At 41.5% G+C, this 6,786-nt stretch overlaps 1 protein-coding gene across 1 annotated transcript in view; it reads left to right on the top strand.

Annotated features, from left to right (window-relative positions):
• The first annotated feature begins 716 nt into the window (after nt 1-716).
• MYO3A (myosin IIIA) overlaps nt 717-6,786 on the top strand; it is a 230,212-nt gene continuing 224,142 nt past the window's right edge. Inside the window, exon 1 of the mRNA XM_077772437.1 lies at nt 717-790. The gene's annotated coding sequence lies outside the window, so the exon portion shown is untranslated. The remainder of the gene's footprint in view (nt 791-6,786) is intronic.

Below are 6,786 nucleotides of genomic sequence, written 5' to 3'. Positions count from 1 at the left end.
CGTGAAAGTCAAGCCCATTTAGATGAACAGAATCAAAGGACATTTTGACTGTGCACCTGTTGAAGGGGAGGAAGGCATAACGATGCACAAAACGTCCTTTGAGGCTGTTCAGGTGAATCTGGTCAGGATGCACCCACCCAGTGACCCCAGTCAGGACTTCCAGGACCGCGAGGGAAGGACCGGAAGCAGAGGTTCCAAGCTTTCACGCAGCCTGAGCCCCCAGTTCTCTGAACAGCCAAAGTGAATTGGTATCGGGAGGCAACTTCATGAGTCCCTTTCCCTCTCGGATCTAAAACCGATGCTTATTTTCAGCCCGGAGGCTGCGGGTGGCAAGAGCCCCACGTAGGCTGGGGAAGTTCTCAGGGAGGCTGGGAGGGGACACGGCGCCTTAAAAATGAGGTGAATTTGCTCCAGGACACTGGGGCTGTCCGAGCGGTTCCAGAGACCCGGGGAGTGCCCAGGTGGGCGCTCTGCTCCCCTTCCCCCACGCGCCCGGCACCACGCCAGGGAGGCGCGCGCCGCGTCCCGGGAAACCCCCGAAGCCGCCCTGCGAGGCGCCGCGGCGCGGGCGGCGGGCGCACGGTGAGGACGAAGCACCTTCCCACGCCCCGGGGAGGGGAGGNCCGGGAGACGCCGAGGGGGAGCGCGAGGGGGCGCGTGGAGGTCGTGCGGGAAGCACCCACGGGGAGGAAGCGCCTCGCCCCGACGGCCTCCGGGGAGAACTTGCGGCCGCGCTGCGCCGGGTCGGCCCCAGGGAGCGCTTGCTCGGGGATGATTTCTCTAGAAGCAGGTCGGTGGGGCAGGGGTGCTGGCAACTCCGTACGCGTCTGGAAAGTTTTCTAACTTTTCTAAACCAGAGCCTGTGATCGCTGTTGAGAAATAGGGGAATCTTCCCAGCAACGATGTCATTTCCCTTGCTCACTGACAGCCCTGTTGTGTTTTCCAGTAGTTTCTATTTGCACCTTGCTAACATTTTCCTAAGAGAAATTTAAAACAAAGTTTTAAGTGATAATTCTTACTACTAGAATGGTAATTGGATGTCAGCCTAGACATAGCTTTGTAATGGTGCTAAAATTTTAAAAGAGAGCGAGCGAGTTTTGGAAATCCAAAGAATCCGCATGGGTTTCCTTGTTTCTGCTGTTTTCTTGGTGATTGTAGGTGCTCTTAAAGCCTCTTCATTTTTTTTTTTAGAATTCGCATCCACCCAGTGCCTTTAGATTTGTTTTAGGTCAGTACGAGAAATGAGGTGCTTTGTGCTCCTTGTGAGTTATGTAAAAATGCTAAAACTAAGGGGAAAAATACAGTTCTGCCATTCTACCCAAATGTTTGTTAAGTTCAACTTCTAATTACCTTCCCCAGATCCTGGATGCTTATCCCTGTAACCCCAGGACTCTGTTGTGTGTCACAGCACAGGATCATAGCTCTAGCCTGGCCGCTTTGTAACTTGTACCTGAGCATTATTATTTTGCGTTACTTTCAGGCTTTTCTAAAGGCAGGTGATCAAGTCGACAAGTTCTCTCGATTTGCTGGAGCCGAAGTTCCAAGTTTTGACAGATAAATCAGGGTCCGTGTTATTCATGCCATATTGATTTTTATTACATGATAAAAGATAATTGTTTTCAAATGGGAAAATTTAGAGATGTATACGATTTCAGCGATAACTTGTTTTTTATGAATATATTAATGTGATATCTAGCATGTGAAAAATTATTCTCATTTGTCTTAGTCCTTTTTGATTATTATTGGTGAGGAGAAAAAAAGTGCAAAGCAAAAGAATCAGCTTGGTGGTCTTTAATACCAACTTAGCATATCTTATTTTCAGAGAGTTTGGTCGCATCATGAAAGGGGATAGCATTGTCTTGCACACCCTTTTTCAACTGTATCTTTACAGCCTAAATTTTTTGTGTGCATATTTGAAAAATAACTTTTCTCTGTTAAATCCAAAGTATTTGAAGGCCCATTAATTGCTACAAATAGTTGGGCGAATGAGTAAGTATTTGTAAGTGCAAATCTACTTTAAACTATATGAATGTGGGTTATATAAAGTTTTGATGTAAAAATGTATCATTTTTATAATTTCTGCAATGTGTATGCTCTAAACTATTCATTTCCAACTTCTTCTTCTTTCTTCTTATTCATTGTTACAGACGCAGATCCCTTCATTAGCCTCTCCCCTAGATCTGTAATTTGAAAGATTGTATCAAATAAAACAAACTCCCTTTCCTTGGTAATAGGAAACAAACTCAGTCATCCATTACGGGGTAAATAGAAGGTTTCCACTTTCAAAATAATTCGCAGAAGACCCCTTACCACACTGGACACATAGGGAGTCAAGAACCTCAAGTCGGGGAACATTAGTCTTCTGAATTGAAGTCCTCTGTCCTTGAACACCAAATTTCTACCATGACCTTTGACTTGGTCTTTTTCTTGACTCTACAGTTTACCAGCCTTATGACCTTAAAAACTCTCTCTAATCCTCAGAAAATGTGGATTCTTTTCTAAAATTGTGAATTACAGCAATGCTTTTTGGAAATGTTTTTTTGTGAGTATTAAATGACATAATGCATATAAAACTGTAACTATGGTGGGCACCTGGCATATAATAAACAGAAAAATGCTAGCCACTGTTACTGTCCACTTTTCCTGAGGTGTGAGGATGATTACACCATGTGGTTAGGTTTATGTCTATTAGCCATTCCTTTGTGACAACACAAAAGCTCATGTAGAAGTTATAAGGTTGATAGCATAAAAACTGAATTTGGTCTTTGGATATGTTTATATTGGGTCAGCTCATCAACTTAACATAATTGAATACTTTAAAACTATTTACCAATATTTTAAAATCAGTAAATTTTACATACATTCCCAGAGCCCTAGCTTTTCCCCAAAAAACAAGAGGGCCCGGCAAGGTGGAGTTTGCAGCTGTTAGCAGCTCCAGCCAGGTGTGGTTGCCCAGTCTGCATGGGGCCCGTACACTCTCTACTTTGCCACAAGGCCTCCAGTCCCTGCTTTTACTTCATCCATACCAGCTTCACTCATGCATGTCATCTCCTTTGCCCCCTGCAGACATTTTAGGTTGTGATTTCTGACTCAGAACATATCCCTTACTGATTTGAGTGGGTAAATTGTGTGGCCAAAACTCTAACCCAACTTTCATCCTTAAGGAGGAGAGTAATCCTGTATCACAGTTTATGAAGCTTTTGCTCATAAAACTCATTTGGTACTCAAATCAACGCTGAGAATTAGTTCAGACATGCATTATCATTCCATTTTATAGCTGTGGACATGGAAGCTTATGGGTTTTTTAGACTAGTGTTCTGATGACTTAAAAGTTGTTTCAGGTTATCACTAATGTCATTTCTTTTTTAAGAGAGAGAACAAGTGGGGGAGAGGGTCTGAGGAAGAGAAAAAGAATCTTAAGCAGGCTTCATGGTCAGCACAGAGCCCCATGTGGGGCTTGATCCCACGACCTTGGGATCATGACCTGAGCCATAATCAAGAGTCAGACGCTCAACCGATTAAGCCATATAGGCACCCCAGTAATGCCACCTTTACAATATGGAGAAATTTTTTGGGAAATGATGGCCTTTCTTTTGGTTCTCGCATTTATTTTAAGCAAGTACTTTTATCCCCATAATTACAAAGAAAATGAGTAGTAGAAAGAATACATGTATGGAAGTACATAAGTAGACCTTGTTTTCTCTCTCTACAAAACATCTTTAAGCAAATTGAAGGGAACAAAACATTGATTATGGCTCATTCAAAACACACCATACATATAACTAGACAAGGTCTGTTTTAAACCAGACTTTATTTCCTATGTTATTGGAAAGCTGAAAGGGATCTGTGTCCAGTTCTTCTCTTCTGCAGTGAGCCAGACCAGAGATTTCTGTGAGTGTGTTTTAAAGTTTTGTGAGAAAGGAGATGCCTAAAACTTGTTTGGCGATTCATCCTGGTGTTTCTGTGAGGTGGTTTTATATGGCAAACTCACTTTTCTGTCAGCTTCTTTTAACCAGGAAGGCTTTATTACTTTCAGAATCATGCCAGGAGAGTATAGAATAAATTCAAAGCAGGGGTAGTTCATTTGTGGATAGAGTCACCTCATGTGATCCTGATGGTCTGTGTACGAGGGAAGGTCAAGCCAGCCATGCGGAGGGTTTGAGGAAGCAGCTAGGCAAAGACAGTGGAAGATCCTGTAGCAGAAAAGAGTTTAGTGTTCTCAGACCTGTCAGAAGCCAAAGGAGGTGGAAGACAACAGAGAGCGGCGAAGAAGAACTTAGGGTGAGTTCAGGGGAGTCGGAAAAAGCCAGATCATTCAGGGTCTAGAGAACATAGAATGTGGATGTTGAAGGATTTTTAGCAGGAAGATAATGTGATCCGGTTTCTGTGCTGAAATCATTCTGGCTGTTGTGTGAAGAGAAACGACCTACTTAGCTGACCTGTTGAGTGTCCAGTATATCTCATCCTTTGTAGGCAGGAGCTCCTTTTGAACCTAACTTAAACTTTATGTGATGGCAGTTGAAACAGCTTGGCAGAAGTGGGTGCACAAAGGGAAGAATTGCCCAAAAATGTTTTGCAAAAATACGTGATGAATATTTTTTAATGAATCAAGGTATTAAGATATCGCTTGGTTTTGAGTAAAGCCGTCTACTGTTTTTTTATATATGGTATTTTGAGGTTCTAGTGTTTAATGGAAGTATTTAACAGGTATATTTATCTTAAAAGCCTAAAGTTATTATTTCTAACAGTCTCTTTTAACCATATAAGGAATTTAGGGACATTTAAATCCTATTACTGCACTTTTGATTATTATTCATTGTTGTCTGTTATCTGTTGCAGTCATTGCTGGTTTATTTTATTTATTTTTTAATGCTTATTTATTTTTAAGAGAAAGAGAGACAGAGTGCAAGTTGGGAAGGGGCAGAGAGAGAGAGGGAGACACAGTGTCTGAAGCAGGTTCCAGGCTCTGAGCTGTCAGCACAGCTCAACCCCACACGTGGGGCTCAAACCCACGAACAGTGAGATCATGACCCGAGCGGAAGTCCAGCACTTAACCGACTATGTGCTGGTTTAGATTTACACACATGCATAACAATTTCTTTGTCATTTTTGGTAATTTAGACTTTTCCTGTGGATCATTATCCTTCTTGAAAAGTATCCTATAAGCATGCTTTTTCTCAGGGGTCATAGTTGTTAAACCCCAGTGTTTTTGGTGGAAAGTAGCTTTTTCTTGCCTTTGATATCAAAAGATATTTTTATGGGTACTTTGGTTTCTTTTAGATTAATAGTTATTTTCTTTCATTTGATTATATATATATATTTTTTTAATATATCATACTATTGTTTTCCATTGAAATATCAGCAGTTATTCCAATTGTTTTCTTCTACATGTAATGTATCTTTTCTATTTGGTTTTAGGAACTTCTCTTTGTCTTTGGTGTTCCATGGTTTTATTGTGATATGTATCTAACTGTGGATTTCTTTTTATCTACCCTACTTGAGCTTCCTAAATTTGAGTATTCATACCTTTCACCTCTTTAGGAAAACTCTCAGCCATTACCTGTTGCCTTTTCTCCATTCTGTCTATTCTTTCCTTCTAAAATGGACTGGATGTGTGTTAGACAGAATCAGTCAAGAAACCGGTTAATACCATGTAGGTCAACAGAGAATTTAGGATGGTACTATGGTCTGAATGTTTGTGTCCTCCCCAAATTCCTCTGTGGAGGGTGATGGTGTTGGGAAGGTGGGACCCTTGGAGGTGATTAGGTCATGAAGGAAGAGCCTCACAAATGGGATTAGTGTCCTTATAAAGGAGACCCCAGAGAGCTAGCTCATGTGTCCCACCATGTAAGGTTATTGTAAATCAATGGTTGTCTAAACAGTGGGCCCGGCCCTCACAAGACAGAGGACCCACCTGCACCATGATCTTGGACTTCCTGGCCTCTAGAACTGGTAAAAATAAATGTTTGTTATTTATAAGCCACCTATTTATAGTATTTTTGTCATATCAGCCTGAACAGACTGACATATGAAGAATTAGTTACAAATGTTTTAGGATATTGAATGCCAAATGGGATAGTGAGGCAGTCTGTGCTTAGCAAGAGCAAAAAGCCTCTTATGGCTGCTTGGGCTGTAGGGTTGCAATAAGGAGACAGTCTTACCAGAACCCAGAAGCTGAGACCAATTTAGAACTATGGTAGATTCTGCCCTACAGGAAAAGGGCCGAGGGAGAGACATAGCCACTGATGGAGACAGCATAAAATCCAGGAAAGCAGAGGAGAAATATCCTGGTATCTCCTTTCCTCCTATGATCCAGTTTCTTGCCTGAGACTCTCATGGATCTCAGGAACAAAATCTAGAGGAGGAAGAAGCCAACAGAACAGGGAGTGTAGAAAACACAGTTTTGAGATATCAGCTCCCCAGACTCAGAACATGAAAGGTTATGCATAGATCTGAGAGCAAGTAGACCATTCCATTCTCCTTTCCGTATCTTTCACTTTGGCTTTCATGGTTTGTTTGTTTGTTTGTTTTTACTTTGTTTCCATGTACTGCATCCTGAGTAATATTTTATTGTGGCAAAATGTGCATTACATACAATTTATCCTTTCAATCATTTTAAAATGTGCAGTTCAATGACATTAAGTACATTTACATTGTTGTACTATTATCACCACCATCTTTCTCCAGAACTTTTTTTCTTTCTAAACTAAAACTCTACCCATTAAACAATAATTTCCATTCATTCCCTTTCCCCCAAGTCCCTAGCAACCAAGAATTTGACTATTC

The sequence above is a fragment of the Crocuta crocuta genome, unplaced genomic scaffold (assembly GCF_008692635.1).
Source record: "Crocuta crocuta isolate KB4526 unplaced genomic scaffold, BGI_CrCroc_1.0 scaffold96, whole genome shotgun sequence".
Lineage (NCBI taxonomy): Eukaryota > Metazoa > Chordata > Mammalia > Carnivora > Hyaenidae > Crocuta > Crocuta crocuta.
Note: the sequence above shows the minus strand (reverse complement) of the source record. Positions and strands in the feature narration are given on the sequence as shown.